Raw genomic sequence first — 18257 nt, 5'->3', positions numbered from 1 at the left:
GGCGACGCGATCATCCCGCTGGTCCGGCTTAGATAACCAGACCAGCCACTGACTATAGACGCGTCGCTGCGCCTGGCATCGGGCCCTGGCGGCCTCCTCGCCTTGCGGGTCCACGCCCCGCTGGCGAAGGTCGCAGAGGCTTTGATAGACCTCTGCGTCCATTTTCGCCAGCAGGTGAAACGGTGCGGAACCCGCCAGCAAGGTAGCGGCAGTGTAGGAGATCGTGCGATATCCCGGCACGACTCTGATGGCGACCAACCTCTGCAAGCGGCGGAGTACGAACGCACCCCGCCGATTTGCCATCAGACCGCCGGCCCATATTGGCGCGCCATAAAGCGCCATGGTCCGGACGACTCCCAAATACAACCGCCGTGCCGCCGTGTTGGGCCCCCCGAGATTGGGCATTATGCGGCCTAACGCGGCCGCTGCCCTTTCAATACGGGGACCCAACCCTTCCAAATGATGCCCGAACCACCAGTAGCTGTCGAGAGTGAGGCCCAGATACTTCATCCGGCGCCCCACCCCGAATTGGGCTCCACCCACCCGTAGAGACGCCTGGCGCGGCTCCCCGCGACCACTGACGTTACACAGCCAGATGGCCTCGGTCTTCTGAGGTGCCACGCGCAACCCCAGACGCTCTACCTCGGCGACGACTCGTGCCGTCCCTTCCTCCGCGAGGGCCACGGCCCTCCTCCACGTATCCCCGCCGGCTATCACCAGGGTGTCGTCGGCATAACAAACCAACGACACGCCGACGGGGAGGTCCGCCCGCAGCACCGCGTCATAGGCCAATTTCCGCGTCATCGACCCCTGTGGAACTCCGCGGTGCACCGCTCTCTGCTCCATCCCGTTCCGACCCGGATATTGGACTACCCTGCCCCGCAGATAATCCCCGATCAGTCGGCATAGATAGGCGGGCACCCGGTGGTACTGGAGTGCCCAACCTATCGCCCCCCAGGAGACATTATTGAAGGCGTTGGCTATGTCTAATGAGACTGCCAACGCCACACCCCCCCGGGAGATTGCCGATTCCGCCAGGGTCCGCACGGTCGCTATGGCGTCGACCGTGGAGCGGTCCCGGCGAAAGCCGAACTGTCGGTCGGCCAGATTGGGGCCGACGCGGGATAGGTGCCCCTCGAGCCGGGATACAATGACCCGCTCGAGGAGCTTTCCAGCCTCGTCCAATAGGCAAATTGGACGGCACGCGGATGGAGAATCCACGGGCGTCCCTGGTTTGTGGAGGAGGACCAACCTCGCCACCTTCCATATGGGGGGGAACTGACCGGTCCGCAGGCACGCGTCAAAGACGCGTAGCATCCCGCCACCCAACACGCCTACCGCTACTGCCCAGGTCTTGCCGGGTATGCCGTCCGGTCCTGGCGCCGTCTTCTTGGCAGCCATTCTCCGGACGGCCTTATCTAGCTCCTCCTCGGAGACCCCCTGTTCCTCGGACCACCAAGGCGGGTGATCCGGCTGTGGCTCGGGGGGATGCAGGAACGCCTCTCCCCCAACGGGGAAGAGGACGCGCATAGTTTCCCCGAGTAGCTGGGGGTCGAGGCTCTCTGTGTTCGGGGGCGCCCATGGTCGCATCTTCCCTGCGACCATATGATAAGGGCGCCCCCATGGATTTGCATCCAGAGAGCCGAGGAGCTCCGTCCATGCCTGGGCCTTCGCGGTTGCGATGGCACGGCGCAGGGTTCTTCGCGCCAGGGAAAATTCCCCGCGCAACCTCACCACCTCTGCCTCCGTCGCCCCGCGCCGTCTCCTGGCGCGGGTGTACCGGCGTCGGGCGACAACGCACCGAGTGCGTAAGTCCTCTATCTCGCCCGACCACCAGTACACGGAACCCCCGCGGCTCGGGGCGGTGGCCCGCGGCATGACTGCGTCGCACAAGGACGTCATAGTCTCGCGGAGCCAACGCGCTCCGGCAGAAGGATTGCCGAGGGTCCGGCGTGGCATCTCCTGCCATGCCACAACGGAGGCTGCCATCGCAAGGGCGTCCGGGTCCAGCCTCTTTGTGGACCAGCGTGGCGCCGGGTGTGCTTCCCTGCCCGGGCGGCGGTGTCCATTTACGCCGGGGGTCGCGGATACGGAAAACGTAATATAGAGGTGGTCGCTTAACGTGGCCACCTCTTCCGCGACCCTCCAGTTGGACACACGGCGCGCTATGGCGGGGCTCGCCAACGATATGTCGACGATCGACTCGCCCCGCGCGTGCACGCACGTGCTCACGGCCCCCTCATTTAACACTACGAGGCCGTGACCTGCCGCCCATACGAGCATCGCGTCGCCCTTCACGGTCGTCCTGGGGCAGCCCCACGCTGCAGCGTGGGCATTAAAATCACCCAGGACGAGTACCCCACTGGCGAGATGTGGGGAAATGCATCTCCCCACCTCGTCGAGGTACGCCTCAAATTCGCTGAGGCCCATAGCGGGCGACGCGTAACACCCGGCCACCACCAGTTCCCCCCATTTCACCACCACAAAACCGTGGCCCCTCCCAACTACAGAGCACGGCAGCGTGCCGCGCCCGTACTGCCAAGCGATCGCCGAGACACCGTTAAGGTCGCCCACCCAAGCTGGGTGTTTGGGGACACGATAGGGCTCGGCGATCACGGCCATCCCGACGTTCCACTGCCGGAGGGTTTGGAGCATGAGATCCTGGGCCCCCCGACAGTGGTTCAGATTGACCTGGAGGAGGCGTTGAGACATTATCGGGTCTCATTCGCGGCCTCCTCCAGGCCTCCCCTTCCAGCATTTAGGGGCGCTTCTGAACGCCCAGGATCCTTGCCGCCGTACGAGGCCATCACCCCCCGACTAATGGGCTCTGACCCGCACAGCGGCTGGGCTGCCGGTTGAGGTGGGGGCTCTGCAGCACCCCCACCCGTCAGCACACCTTCCGATTTCGTGGAGGTGGAGGGCGCCGAGTCGCAAGGCGCCACATCCACCTCCATCAGTTCCGTCAGTGTCGGCGGGGCCGGTTCACACGCCACCTCCTCCCCTCCCATCACAACAGAGGCCGGGGCGGGTATAGTACCCGACACCACAGCTGGGGACGGCTGGGGACAAGCCGCTCCTTGGACCTCCACTGCGACGGGCAGCGGTGCTGGCTCAACACCAGCCGGCACCGTGGATGGGGGTACAACCGCACCCTTCCCCTTCTTCTCCTTGCGTTTGGGGGGGACGACACGCCGCCCCACCCATTCGGTGATCCGCTGGCCGCCCCAAGCCCACACAAAGGGGGCATTTAGGGGCGGCCGTGCACTCCCGTGCGGTGTGCTAGGCCCCTCCTCAGCGGTAGCAGAGGCCGCTGCGATCGACGGTGCTAGTGCACCGCTGCCGGACATGGCCAAATTCCAGGCAGCGGTGGCACTGCAGTGGCCTCGCGGCGAGTACCGCCAGCCGGGCCTCGAAGAAGCCGACCATTATTCGGCCGGACTTCGCGAGCTTGGTTGCGGCGCGAAGGGGACAGCGGGCCCAGACAGTAAACATGCCCGAGCTCTTACCAACGTTGACCTCCGCAGCGCCGCAACCCCCGGCTGTGGCAAGGGCCTCCCGAACAGCCTGCTGGGTGGCTGCCTCCGACAGGCCGGAAACTCGTAACTCGGCCTGCTTCTGGGGGCAAGCCACCCGAACACCCTCCTCCTGGAGGGCTCCCTCAAGACGAGCCTGCAGGGCGGTCGCCTTTTCCCTCCCCTTATCGCCGGGGATCGCTAAAAGGAGCGCCCCGGTAACCGCCCTTGTCGGCCGCATTCCGGTGATCCTGAGATCTTTACAGATCCTGGGCATCACTCTGTTGAGGAGGGTGCCCAGTTCTCCTTCGCGTCCAACTGCGGCGGTCGCCGAGACTGCTGCCTTTTTAGGCAACCTCGGCAATTTGACCGCCGCAGTCTGGGCACCGCCTTTCTTCCTGCTGCCAGCCGCAGTATTGGCGGCTGGCCGACTTGCCGCGGAGGTCTTACCTGCCTTGGTGGTGGGTGCAACAACAGTCGCCCCCTTTCCACACCCCTTCTTCTTGCCACGCCTAATCACCTCAGCCCAAGTACCCTGCCCCTCGCTGGTGGGAGCAGGGGTGGGCTTTGCCGTGGTGTCCTTCTTTGGCGCCTTGGGAATCGGGGCGTGGGGCTTCGTCACAACATCCGCTGATGCGCCATGTTGAGCATTGCTAGCTCCCCTATTCCCCGGGGATGGTTTCGGTGGTGCGGCAGGCGCCTTCATAGAGGCAGACGCGCCCCTAGGTATTGTCGCCGCGGCCACCTTCGCCTTCTCATTCGGGGTAACCGTCCCCGCCGGCTTAGCTCTCTTGGACGAGCTCTGTCGAGCCGGGGCCACATCCGCTGACGAAGCTGGGGCCAATGCACCCCTTCCCAGGGGCGGGCGGGATACTGCCCGCCAAACCGCTTCCAGACGGGCCTCTACCCGATCTTCGATGGCCGACATGTGCCCCGCCATCTCGGAAACCCTTTTGACTATCTCGGTCATCACAACCATTAAAGGGCTTCCGGACGCGGGGTTCTCCTTCTCCGGTGGGGCGGTCCCATTTGCGGTCGACGATCCAGGGACCGCCGTATCGACCTCCATGCTCGTGTCCCCAAACGTAGACGGAAGGAGATCCTTCCGCCGCGGACGAGGGACACAGGGCAAATCATGCTCCGGCGGCGCCTTGCCGGCCAACTCCTGCCCCTCCCGGAGCAGCCTCCGCTGCTCCTGCTTGTACCTCAGGCGGCCCACTTCCCGCCTGAGGTGCTCCAGCTCCCTGTCCTTCACCCTAACGGTTTCGGACAGGGTGGTGGCGGTGGAATCGGCCACCTCCAGCCTCTTCTCGAGGGCCTTCGCCCTCCGTTCCCATTCGCCTTGGCGAATGACCACTTCCCGGGCCGGCCTGTTCGGGTTCTCGGCGCGGTCAGCTCTGCCGTGCAGCTCTTCGGCGTTGACCAACGCCACCCGTGCAGCCAAACGTAGGCCGCGGATGTCCGTCGTCTTAAGGTGGCTAGCAGTGTCTGCCACACGGACGACGGACTCCAATTGCTCCTTGAGGCGGCCCAGGAGCTCGTCTGTCTTCATGACCTCCACTATATTGCGGAGGTCCGCCTGCTTGGGCAGGTTCTTCATGCCGGGACCCAATTTTCGTGGGTCCACGAAGATGCCCCTGGGTCTTCCTGCCCCAGGGCCCTTCCTCTTCCTCTTCCCGGGTTCAAAACCCTGCTCACACTCCTCACTCGTGCTGAAGCTCTCATCATCAGCGGTGTGCGGATTTGGCGGCGCCCAATCATCGCCGTCTTGCGAGTCGTCGCCAACGTAGCTTTTTTTTTTTTTTTTTTTTTGTCGTGGGGAAAATCTTCGAAAGACTCCCTCCCACCTCCTTGGGGAGAGGTGGGAGGGGTGTGTGGGATTCCCCGCGCCCGTACAACGACAGGCGCGGGACCTACCCACTAAAAACCCCACGGTGACCCTTCGGCACGCTTTGGGAGAATACCGGGAATCGCTCGAAGCATTCTTCCGGTATCCTCCCCGTGCCCGCGCTTTCGCGCCCATCCCCCAGTAGACACACTGCCTCATAGCGGCGGGACGGGGCCACTCCATCCCGCTCGCGCTCCCTCCCCGCGGCCACCTTCTGCAAAATTACGTTCTCGCAGAAGGAGGCCACTCCATCCCGCCGCTATCCGTCCCGGGGCCGCGTTTAGTGGCGGCTGCGAGCCCCAACTCGCAACCGCCCGCGACCCCGTTTCCACCCCTCGGCGGCCGGGCGTTCATGGCTGCACCAGACCGCCGAGGGTGCCTCCCCTTGCGTCGGACCGGTAGGGGGAGGCACTCCTACCCCCAACCGGTCCGACCCGGCGCCGCCTGGCGGGAGGAGGGTCCCCTCAGGACCCCCCTCCCAGCCTAGGTCACCCGCCACGCCGAGGCGGCCGCCCACGGCGCCTCGTGACCGGGCGACGACCTCGGGCTACCGCACGAGCGCGAGCTTCAGCGCGCCGCTGAAGCTCGCGCTCCCTCCCCGCGGCCTCCTTCTGCAACATTACGTTCTCGCAGAAGGAGGCCACGGCCCTCCACTTCTCCTCGCTGCCGAGCATGGCGCGCACCACGCCCGGCAGCGAGACATCCTGCCCGACGACGCCGACCAGGACACGGCGCTCCCCCTCCCACGCGGGGCATACGTCCAGGGTATGATCCGCCGTGTCCTGCTCAGCGTCGCAGTGGCAGCAACGCGCCGTCGGCTCCTTCCCTATCCGGCACAGGTATCTTCCGAAGCTGCCATGCCCGGAAAATACCTGTGCCAGCCGGTAGGTGAGGCTGCCATGGCCTCTGTCCAGCCACTCCTTCAGGAGTGGCCTAACAGCCCCGACAGTCCGGTGCCCCGCGGTTGGCAGAGCCAGCCGCTCCTGCCACGCGAGCAACACGGACTGCCGGGCCTGGCGCTTCAAATCGCCCCAAGCAGGTTCCTGCCCGCCCGGGACCGCCCCCACCCCCGCGCGACGGTCGACGCGGTGCCGGTACATCACCGCGTGCGACCGCGCGAGCAGGTCCATGGGCGGCATCCCCGCTAGAACCGTCGCCGCCTCATGTGACATGGTCCGATACCCGCGGACGACCCTGAGCGCCATGCGCCTCTGCACCCGACGCAGCATAGTCATGCTGCGCCGGGAGGCAGCCAGGTCGTCCGCCCAGACGGGGGCCCCGTATAGGGCCACCGACTGGACCATTGCCACATAGAGGCGACGAACTCGGCCCGCCGGGCCCCCCAGGTTGGGCAGGATCCGGCCCAGAGCCGCAACCATCCTTTCCAACCGGGGGACCAGGCAGCGGAAATGCTCCTCGAAACGCCAGTGGCTATCGAGGATTAGCCCTAGATACCTGATCTGGGGCTTCACCTCGATGTCAGCCCCACCCACCCGGATCAGAGGGGGTGGCGGATCCTGCCGAGGTGAATGAAACGCAATCACCTCGGTCTTATGGACCGCCACCGTCATCCCCATCCCCCTGATCCGGTCGACGACGCGTTGCGACCCCTCCTCCGCGCGACGCATGGCCCTCCCCCAGTGCGCCCCGACGGCCAGCACCAGTGTGTCATCCGCATAACACACCGTGCTGACGCCGTCGGGGAGGCCGGCCCGCAACACCGAGTCGTACGCGATGTTCCACAGGAGTGGCCCGAGGACCGACCCCTGCGGAACACCGCAGTACACCTCCCTCCGCATATCACCATCCCGGCCCGGATACTCGATCCACCTGCCGCGGAGATAATCCCCGACGACCGCCCTGAGACAAGGGGGGACTCGATGATATTCGAGTCCCCTCCTTATCTCTTCCCAGGGGAGGGTGTTAAAGGCATTGGCAATATCCAAGGATATTGCCAATGCCACCCCTCCCCGGGAGACGGCCGCCTCCGAGAGGGCCCTCACACGACCTATCGCGTCGATAGTCGATCGGCCCCCCCGGAAACCGAACTGGCAGTCGGCCAGACCGGGATCACCCCGCGTTCCCCTCGGACCTTGAAAATCCAGGAGAGGGCCACGTGGAGGTGTCGCGCCGGTTCGTACCCATATCCGCAGCAGGTCTCCAAGGTAAAGAGCCTCTAGTCGATAGATTAATGTAGGTAAGGGAAGTCGGCAAATTGGATCCGTAACTTCGGAATAAGGATTGGCTCTGAGGAGCGGGGCGTGTCGGGCTTGGTCGGGAAGCGAGTCTGGCTGACGTGCCGGGCCTGGGCGAGGTGAACGGCGTTGAACGGATTCGTTTCGTTCTCGTCGGGATCCGAGCTCGGTCCCGTGCCTTGGCCTCCCGCGGATCTTCCTTGCTGCGAGGCTTTCGTTGGCGGCTTGCCGTCGTCGATCGTCCTCTTCGGCCGCCATTCAACACTCAGCTCAGAACTGGCACGGACTAGGGGAATCCGACTGTCTAATTAAAACAAAGCATTGCGATGGCCCCCTAGGGTGTTGACGCAATGTGATTTCTGCCCAGTGCTCTGAATGTCAACGTGAAGAAATTCAAAAAAGCGCGGGTAAACGGCGGGAGTAACTATGACTCTCTTGTCGCTTGAGGTGTCGGAGTGGCAATAGCCACTCTAGTATCCGAGACAGAGAGTCCTCCCAAGATAGCCGATGCTATCTTGCCAATGGGGGTGTGGGGTCAGGACGTAGTTGTTAAAAACACCGTACGACTACGTTGCTGGAAACCCACCCCAAGGCCGACCCAAACGTCCGACCCTTAGGCAAGGTCACGTGGCGCCGGGAAAAGGACCAACGTAATGCCTGGTCCGAGCTAATTGGGCGGCCGAACTGGCTAACGCCAAGTGGGTCACTGGGGTTTGCAGCCCCCTTGACTCACGCCTTAGGGCAAATATAGTTGCAACGAAAAATAAAACAAGCCTCGGATGCTGTCGGTCCCAAGCAGTGGCGACAGCAATGGTGGGAAATACCAGCCAGGATGGATTAAATCCCCTGGTTCCTAAACAAAATATAAGACCATCGGGTGACCAACCTTCCCGAAATCGTGATATTTGTCCCTCTTGTAGGATTTCTTTGGCGAATCGTACCACCGCTAGCGCTGCGCAGCATATTAGAAGGTGTAATGCTCCTCCACGAGAAGTTGATGGGTACGCCTGTAACATCTGTGGCTCTAAGTATAAGACGTATGCCGGAATGCGCCAACACCAGCGCCATATGCATGTTGATGAATATAACACCATGGATCTCGAGCTCATGCATAAGAGGAAGACAACGGCGCGTGCCCAGTATACTGATGCCGAAATAAATGCAATAGCACAACATGAGGCAGCTATACCAAATAGAAATTTATTACTACAGAAGGAGATAAACGAAATAATTTCTCAGAAAACTGGCCGTACAATCGACGGTATTAAAAAGTTAAGATTAAAACATATATACAAATCACGTTTGGAAACTGAAATTAAAAATAACCTGAAATCAAAAATCAATATTACATGTCCATTATCACCTAAAATTATACTTACCCGAATCGACGAAGCGCCTGATGAACCACCTATAATTAATAATCTTACCGTACAAAACACAAATATTCCGTGCCCATCTCCACTGTTACGAGCGCGAGCGCGAGATCCTGGATTCGGTCGAGGGCAGTACTCGACCGGTGGTTTTTAGGTATGGTTGGGAAAGAGACAGGAGTTCCGGACGAACCAGGGGCTCTATACGCTGGGAGCCGTAGGAGTAGGTTACGTGGACGAACCAGGGGCTCTATACCCTGGGAGCCACGGGGGTTAAATTTATAAGGAGAAATGTATGGTTTCACGGACGAACCAGGGGCTCTATACCCTGGGAGCCGCTAGAAAGGAGTGGACGAACCAGGGGCTTTATACCCTGGGAGCCACGTAGGTTTTTAGGAAATTTTAGGATCTTTGCTCTATCGTAATGGTACACCTCGAGCGGTAAAGGTGTACCGGGTCCGTGAGATACTCCCCCGTCTTTCCGTTAATATGGTTCAGGGTTTTATTAATTAAATAATGCAGATCAGTGTAACTACTAGTATATATTTTGTTAGGTGCTCAAGTACAAAAGGTGTATTAACAAAACCAGTACTATCGCTGGGTTGCCACGACGGCGAGAGTTTTAAATCGGCGTTTACGCGGCGCGTTCGCGAGAGCTACTCACTCGATTAGTCGATTGAACACTCACAATTAAAACCGCTAGGGTGAATAGTTGCTCAAAAGGGGATTATAGCCCGATCTTGCTTCGAGTGTCAAAGTAACGTCGTCTCGAGAGGTTTTGAGAAAAACTGAGCTCTCCGAGTAGGAAAATGCGGCCCTTATATACTGGAAAATTACTCAGTACAGTGGCGGGGCATTACCATATAAGGCAATGAAACTGGGCCGGGTGTGCACATACGGCATGAGTCAACCCCGTTCGAGGGGTTGTGCGCTAGAGAATCGGGCCAACGCCCAAGCCACCAAACGTTTCAGTCCCATACATGAATGATATGTAACACCACCATTCTTGAATATAGTACCTGTTGATTGCCCTTGTAATTTAATCCAGTCGAAGGACATTTGTTGCCTTTTGCGCAGAGTCCGCACTGATACTTCTCCCGAAATGTCAGTGATAATTGACAATATCTTAATGAATAGATCTGAAATAAGTATAATGGAATTGCTCGACCAATATATAAGTGAAATAGCTCCGCCAAATGAATCAGGAGGTCGAAATAATAGAAATAGGAATAGGAATAAGAACCCTAAAAATAGTAAAAAACTTAAAGGTAACCGAGCAAAACGACGCACTAGTGAGTACAGAATGTTTCAAAAATTATATAGTACAAACCCAAGTCAAGTTGCTGAACATATCCTATCTGAATCACCTTTGAATGCATCCGAAACACCAAACATGCAAACACTAGTTGACTACTTCACTAAACAATTTTCACACAAAAACTTAAAATGGAATCCTACTAAACCACTAACGGAAAGTCGCATCAATATATCACACCCAATAGATAATGCCGAAATATATACAGAATTACGTAAACTAAGAGAATCTGCCACTGGAATAGATGGAATCAAACGTGAACATTTGCGTAGGATGCCTCGTGCCGACTTAGTTGCCCTCCTTAACATCCTGTGGGGTGCTAAGGCACTACCATCTATTCTACGGAAAAATAGAACGACGCTGATACCGAAGTCAGGCAATCTTGCTGATCCTAAACAGTGGAGACCAATAACAGTCTCGAGCAGATTATTGCGCTTGCTAAATAAAATAATAACAAACCGATTAGAGAACAATATTCAATTAAATCATAGTCAGAGGGGTTTTACCCGAACCGATGGAATCATGGCAAATAGCACAATCCTGCAAACAATAATCCGGACGATGCGCAATAATTCCAAACCATTCACCATCTTGTCAATTGACTTAGCTAAGGCCTTTGACAGGGTGACTATAGTTTCAATAGTTGATGCACTTGCTAGACGCGGAGTAGACTCGCACACAATACAATACATCAAAGAATCGTATCGCGACACTAAAACAGTCCTCGAGTGCCACGGAATGAGATCTGAACCAATAAGCGTTGAACGTGGTGTTAAACAAGGCGACCCAATGTCTGGATTTTTATTTAACTTAATTATAGATGAACTTTTATCAAAATTGTCTACCCGAATAGGTGTCAAAATTAACGGAACTAATATAACTGCCCTCGCTTTCGCTGATGATATAGTCATAACAGCACCGTCTCCACTTGTTATGCAAAGCCACATACAAGTGATTGAAAAGTTCTTCGACCGGCACGGATTTGAAGTCAATGTTAATAAATGTACATCGTTCCAATATTTATCGGTGACTGGCACGAAGCGGCTAGCAGTTGAAACTAGGCAAATACTTAAAATTAATGACTGTTTTGTACCTACGAGTGGGGTGTCTTCACAGCTCAAATACCTTGGCCATCAGTATTCGTTTCGCGGAGTTGTATCGCCCTCACCATCGAAAGTAGAAGGTATGTTAGAACGGTTAAGAAAGAGCCCACTGAAACCATGGCAGAAAATGAATGTTTTACAAAGATACCTAATCCCAAGGTTACATCATGGTATGCAAACTATGGATGTGACGCGGAAGAAACTACAGTATATAGACCGATGTATAGTAAAATTTGTAAAAAGCACACTACACCTACCAAAAACTACACCGTCTGCATATCTTCATGCTCCGCTTAAAAGTGGTGGTTTAGGAATACCATGTCTTCGATTGCACATAACAGCTGTGTACCTTAGGAGACTCGAACGATTAATAGTTAGAGGTGACATCGAGACGAAAAGTATCCTACAATCCCCAGTAACCCAACAGCTATGCAATAAACTCCGGCGAATGTTACCTAATATCAACACACACTCCAAAAATGCAGTTAGGAATTACTGGTCCGAAAAACTACACCAATCTGGTCTTGGTTCCGGGCTACGCAGGATGACATCTGGAATATCCGCATGGATATACAGCCCACCAGAATTCTGGAAAGGGAAAGATTATGTTGGTGCAATCAATCTCAGAATAGGTCTGCTTCCTACCAAGGGTGCGCCTTACATGAATAATACAGATTGTCGAAATCCATCGTGTAGTGGAACGACCGAAACGCTATACCACGTCCTGCAAAGATGCCCTGTAACCCACTTCAATAGAATAAATAGACATGATAACATAAATAAAACACTCAAAGAATCAATAGGAAGATCCGGTATAAGATGTGAAGATGCGCCCCGTCTCACAACAAATTCAAACCGATATATCCCAGATTTAGTTGCAGTAAAAGATAATACAGCCTATGTTATAGAAACAACGGTCGCCTACGAATCAAAATCTAACTCAATAGAAAATGCCTACAAATTTAAAAAAGATAAATATAATACAATAGATTTTAAAGAAAAAGTAAAAAGTACTTACCATGTTGCGAACGTTGAAGTTCTTCCCTTTGTAGTAGGAGCTCGTGGTAGTTGGCCGCCAAGTAATGATCGTATCATCAGAACGTTCAATCTTCCCAAAGGCCTTCAGCCAGTCATATGCACCTTGTCGCTCCAATGGGGTGTGTCAATACACCGGTCATTCATGAGATCCGTCTGGGGGAGACATCAGCACCCTATCGACCCTGGAGGGGCACGTACACGTCGAAATTGAACACCTAGAATAGAATAGATTAATTAGATTAGATTAGATTAATTAGATTAGTTAGTTAAATGAATAAAACGCCTAGAATAGAATAGAATAAAATACCTACGTAGAATAGTGGACAATATATCATAAAATATGATCTTGCGCGCAAATATCGCATATAAAATAAGTCTTATCATTTTAAAGTATATTTGGTCTACCAGCGGACCCCAATCAACATCGAGATACACTTTTTTTTTTTTTTTTTTGTCGTGGGGAAAATCTTCGAAAGACTCCCTCCCACCTCCTTGGGGAGAGGTGGGAGGGGTGTGTGGGATTCCCCGCGCCCGTACAACGACAGGCGCGGGACCTACCCACTAAAAACCCCACGGTGACCCTTCGGCACCCTTTGGGAGGATACCGGGAATCGCTCGAAGCATTCTTCCGGTATCCTCCCCGTGCCCGCGCTTTCGCGCCCATCCCCCGGGGGGACAATCGGTCCCCCCAGTAGACACACTGCCTCATAGCGGCGGGACGGGGCCACTCCATCCCGCCGCTATCCGTCCCGGGGCCGCGTTTAGTGGCGGCTGCGAGCCCCAACTCGCAACCGCCCGCGACCCCGTTTCCACCCCTCGGCGGCCGGGCGTTCATGGCCGCACCAGACCGCCGAGGGTGCCTCCCCTTGCGTCGGACCGGTAGGGGGAGGCACTCCTACCCCCAACCGGTCCGACCCGGCGCCGCCTGGCGGGAGGAGGGTCCCCTCAGGACCCCCCTCCCAGCCTAGGTCATCCGCCACGCCGAGGCGGCCGCCCGCGACGCCTCGCGACCGGGCGACGACCTCGGGCCACCGCACGAGCGCGAGCTTCAGCCCGCCGCTGAAGCTCGCGCTCCCTCCCCGCGGCCTCCTTCTGCAACATTACGTTCTCGCAGAAGGAGGCCACGGCCCTCCACTTCTCCTCGCTGCCGAGCATGGCGCGCACCACGCCCGGCAGCGAGACATCACGCCCGACGACGCCGACCAGGACACGGCGCTCCCCCTCCCACGCGGGGCATACCTCCAGGGTATGATCCGCCGTGTCCTGCTCAGCGTCGCAGTGGCAGCAACGCGCCGTCGGCTCCTTCCCTATCCGGCACAGGTATCTTCCGAAGCTGCCATGCCCGGAAAATACCTGTGCCATCCGGTAGGTGAGGCTGCCATGGCCTCTGTCCAGCCACTCCTTCAGGAGTGGCCGAACCGCCCCGACAGTCCGGTGCCCCGCGGTTGGCAGAGCCAGCCGCTCCTGCCACGCGAGCAACACGGACTGCCGGGCCTGGCGCTTCAAATCGCCCCAAGCAGGTTCCTGCCCGCCCGGGACCGCCCCCACCCCCGCGCGACGGTCGACGCGGTGCCGGTACATCACCGCGTGCGACCGCGCACATCGAGATACACTGGTCAAACTGTAAAGACTACATATATTACAGCTGTACTAGCCAAATGCCTCGTCATCTAATTAGTGACGCGCATGAATGGATTAACGAGATTCCCACTGTCCCTATCTACTCCCCCCAGGGGCTGTCAGCCATTCAGCTGCAGTACGGGCTTAACGAACCCGGGGTACCTGAGTCATACACACACCGTAACCCCCTGTTGGTCGTCGCGACGACCCGTTCGCAATTCCTTTTAGGTTTTGCGAATGGTACGCGATGGCAGGTCGGGCCGGGGGTCTTGGCTTAACCGCCTGGACCGTGAGGATGGTAACTCTGTAAATTAACCCCGAATCCCAAGCTATGATGCGCGGTGATGGGATGCATGATTGGAGGGGTAGCTTCAATCCCTAGCGGTCACCTCAGGACACCTGGCGATCTCCTGAGTATCGAGCCTTCTTCTCGGAAAGGGCGTCACCCGGGAAGTGACTTTTAGTTCGTCCCTGCTCGTGGGAACTATATGGATTATTGTTCTTCTGGGGATAAGGGGGGGAATGACGAGAAGGAGAGTCGGATGGAGGAGTGTGTGGATGTGGGGATGGGGGCATCTGGGTCTGGTTATGCTAGGTCCAGGGCCTCTTCAGTGTGTAGTGGGGAGAGGAGTCCGGTGTTGGGGAAGCGGAGAAAGGATATGAAAGATGTTAGGGAAGGCGGAGTGGAAAGTGTAAGCGAGGACGTGGATGATGATGTGGCGAGGATGAGAATGATTGGGTTGAGGTTGCGTGCGTTTGTGTTTGTTGATTCTAATAGAGTGTCCAAGGCTGCGAGTCAGGTTATTTTGAGTGCTGTGAGTGAATATGAGGAGCAACTGATTAGGCTGATGAATAAGAATGAGAGGCTGCAAGGAAGATTGGATGAGTGCGAGAGGCTTATGAGTATGGGGATGAGTGGAATGAGTGGGAAGGGTGGTGGGAGTTATGCGAGTGTGGCTGGTACTAGTGTGGTGAGGGGTGTGCCTGGTATGTCCGGTGTGAGTAAATCGGAGAGTGTGCGGTCGAATGCGAAGTCGTATGCGGTGGTCGTTAGGCCTAAGGATGCGACGGTGAAAGCGACGAGTGAGCAGGTGAAGGAGAAAGTGATGCGTGAGGTGAGTGGTGTGTTGAATGTGCGTGTGAAAGCGGTGAGGAAGATCAGAGCGGGTGGTATAGCGATTGAGACGGCGAGTGAGAGTGATTTGAAGTCGGTGCGTGAATGTAAGAAGTTTGATGAAATTGGTTTGAAAGTGGAATTGCCTAGGAAGATAGGTCCTAAGGTGATTGTGTATGATGTGCCGAATGAGATGGCGAGTCAGGAGTTCATGAATGAAATGTATGAGAAGAATATTAAGGGTAGTGTTAGTGAGAGTGAATTTAGGGAGCGGGTGAGAATATTGAGTAGGGTGAATAGGAAGAATGTAAGTGTTGGGAATGTGATTATGGAAGTGAGTGGGAAGGTGAGGGATGTACTGTGTAAGGAGGGACGTGTGTATGTGAAATGGCATGCGTGTAAGGTGAGAGAGTTCTTGAGTGTGCTGAGATGTCATAAGTGTTATGCTTTTGGGCACATGATGCGTGAGTGTAGTGTGACTGAGAGATTGTGTCAGCGGTGTGGTGAGACTGGACATTTGAGAGGTAGTTGTAAGAAGGATGTGGTGTGTCGTAACTGCAAGATTAGGGGTATGAGGTGTGATCACGCGGTTGTGTCTGAGGAGTGCCCGGAGTATTTGAGAATGTTAGATAGAGAGAGACAGAGAATTAGCAATGGCTAATACGGGACTTAATATAGTGCAGTGTAATTGTCAGAGAGCGTATGCAGTAATATGTGATTTGGGTAAGGTTGTAAGTGAGCGTGGTGTGAGTGTTGCACTATTGCAGGAACCGTATTTTATGGATGGGAGGGTGAGAGGTTTGCCGCTTGGTATGGATGTGTATGTGTGTGAGGGTGGAGTGGTTAGAGCTGCTATAGTTGTGAATGATGCGCGGCTGGAGGTTATGTGTGTGAGAGAGTGTACGAATGAGTGGGGTGTCTGTGTTTGGTTGAAAGGGGATTTTGGGGAGATGTATGTTGTGTCGATGTACTGCCAGTATGGGCAGGACATCGAGCCGTATTTGGCTTATATGGATGGGGTGCGGAATTTTGCGAGGGGCAGGTGTGTGTTAGTTGGGATGGATGCGAACGCTGTTTCGCCCTTGTGGTTTAGCAAGGGCGGTGGCCGGTTACGGGTGAGTGAGATGCGTGGGGAGGTGTTAGAGGAATGGATCTTGGCGAATGGGATGTCTGTGTTGAATGAGCCGAGTGAATATTATACGTTTTCGGGTATGAGGGGTGAGAGTGATATAGATGTGACGATTGTGAATGATGTGTGTGTGGGGTGCAGGTTTGAATGGAGTGTTAAGCATGATTGGGGAGTGAGTGATCATAATGTGATTTTGGTTGTGATGACGAGTGATCAGGTGGGTAGGGATGAAGTGGATGTGGGGACCAGATGGTCCACTAGGAATGCTGACTGGGAGGGGTATATGGACACCGACGGGCTCATCGCCCCGCCCACCTCGACGACGGCCTGCCCCGTCCTCTTCCTCTTAGAGCCTATGTGGCTCGTGCTGGAGGAGAAGGACGAGACCGACGCCGTCTCGTCGTCCTCCTCCACCTTCCACGAAGCCGGACCTGGCGCTGAGTGGGGCGCGAGCGCCGTCACTCCAGTCCCAACACCGCCTTCGTCCTCCCCCTCTGACTTACCCCGTCCCATCCCCGTTTTAATATTGAACTCCATAACATTCCCACGAGCAGGTCGGAAGAAAAGGTCCGCCCGGGCAGAGCCGCCTTACCCGGGTAAGCCTATATACTCCGGGGGTTCGGCAGGTTCCCCGGAGGTGGTCGCTTGGGATTGGGCCTTCTCCCCCAACCATGCATCCCATCGCCGCGCACCATAGCTTAGGATTGGTGGGTGATTTTATAGAGTCGCCATACTCGTGGCCCAGGCGGTTAAGCCAAGACCCCCGTTCCTCCTGCCGTCACGTACCATTCACAAAACCAATAGGGAATTGTGAATGGGTCGTTGTGACGACCAACAGGAGGCTTACGGTGTCTGTATGACTCGGGTACCCCGGGTTCGTTAAGCCCGTACTGCAGCTGAAAGGCTGGCAGCCCCTGAGGGGGAGCAGAGCGGACTTAGAAACTTTCGTGCGTCGACCGCCGGACCGATCGCTCCAGGCTGTTTTTCGTCAATAACTCGAAAACGAGCACGGTAACGCTCATTTTCGCCCGTACGATACTTGTACCGTTTGCCGTTGGCTACCTGGTGGACGGTTTTTTTTTTTTTGATCTCGAACTTTGAGAGATTTTTTAATTTTTTCCACAAAAACGAGCACGTGAACGCCAATTTTCGTCTATTCGATTCTTATGCAGTTTTACATTCTCTACACGGTCCAATAATCGCTTTATTTTTTTGTCGAATTTTGAGAATTTTTTTTTTTTTTTCTCGAAAACGAGCTCGACGACCTGCACTTTTGATGACGCCATCGTATTCCCCGGATTTTTTCCTGCAAGATAGCGTGTCGATTTTTTGTCCTAGCTCAATTATTAAGGAAGTTACGGTTTCTTGATTTTTCGGTATGTTCGAACTGGTCTTTTAGGCGGGCGCTCGGTCGCGCGGTGCTTTCGCATCGACCGACGTACCGATCGGCGGCGACGGTTTTTCGTCTATATCTCGAAAACTAGTACGCTAACACATATTTTGACCTATATGATATTTGTTCAGTGTAATTTTTTCTATCTGGTAGGCTGATTTTTTTTTTATCTCGAATTTTTTGAACGTTTTTGTTTTTTTCTCGAAAACTAGCGCGACGACCGATATTTTTAACTACGGTTTTGAATTCGTCTAATTTTTGCCTACAAGATAGCGTGTCGAGTTTTTGTCCTGCGACGATTTTGACCATTTTTTCATTTTTTTCTCGAAAACGAGTACGGCAATCTATATTTTTAACGACGGCATCGTGTTCCCCTGCTTTTTTCCTACAAGATAGCGTTTTTTTTTTGCCCTAGCTCAATTATTAAGGAAATTACAGGTGTTGGTTTTCGCTCTAAGTTATAACAGGCCGTTCGGGCGGGCGGTTGGGTCGCACGGTTCCCCCCATAAGCGGCCGTGCGTAAGCCCGTGCGTCGCCGGCGTTCCGGCGGGCACCTCGGTACCTATAAGAGAAGCGACGG

Source organism: Colletes latitarsis, chromosome 14 (assembly GCF_051014445.1).
Source record: "Colletes latitarsis isolate SP2378_abdomen chromosome 14, iyColLati1, whole genome shotgun sequence".
NCBI lineage: Eukaryota > Metazoa > Arthropoda > Insecta > Hymenoptera > Colletidae > Colletes > Colletes latitarsis.
Note: the sequence above shows the minus strand (reverse complement) of the source record.